This window comes from Anas acuta, chromosome 1 (assembly GCF_963932015.1).
Source record: "Anas acuta chromosome 1, bAnaAcu1.1, whole genome shotgun sequence".
Taxonomy (NCBI): domain Eukaryota; kingdom Metazoa; phylum Chordata; class Aves; order Anseriformes; family Anatidae; genus Anas; species Anas acuta.
In genome coordinates this window covers 1,586,327-1,586,994 of record NC_088979.1, presented here as the reverse complement: position 1 = coordinate 1,586,994, position 668 = coordinate 1,586,327, and positions in this window count along the sequence as shown.

The window sequence follows — 668 nt, the reverse complement described above, 5'->3', positions numbered from 1 at the left end:
TGGCACTTTTCCTTCGGGTGGCTGCCCTCGCCGCCTCCGAGCATGAAATTTTACTGGTGGTGTGGAGCTCTCCGGAGTCCGAGGCGCTTTGCGGAGTCTGGTGGTGTTTTTGGCAGATTTGGCCACCGGGTTATCGCCCCCTCGGGTCTCGGGGAGGTGCCTCGAGCCCCGGGGGGGTGCCTCGAGCCAGCTTTTACCCTGGTTTTGCTCCTAGGAGTGGGATATCGAGGCCAGCTCCACGTGGTGGGAGGACGCGCAGCCGGCGAGGACGGCTCTGTCCCGGCGAGAAGGCGGCTGCAGGAAGGAGGAGGGTGAGAAACTGCTGCCCAGCGAGCATCCAGAAACCCTCGGTGTCATCTTAGGGGCCTCTGCAGATCCTGAGCTGCATCCAGCAAGAAATATTTCGCTTCTCGGATGGCACGCAAAGGAAGCGCCTGCCTGTTGCGGCGCGCGAGGCTGGGAATCTCTGCGCTTTCACACAAAGTTATGTACAATTCTTTGTTTATTTTATATTTTTTTTTTTTTTGCAAGCTCCAACGACCTCACACGGCGTTAAATGAAGACATTCGTCGTCGCTTCAAACCACCCCGAGTCCCCGAAGCTGGCAGCGATGTGGGGGGGGGACTCGAGGCCAGCAGCTCGCTGGGAGCTGGATTTGGGAGCGGGAC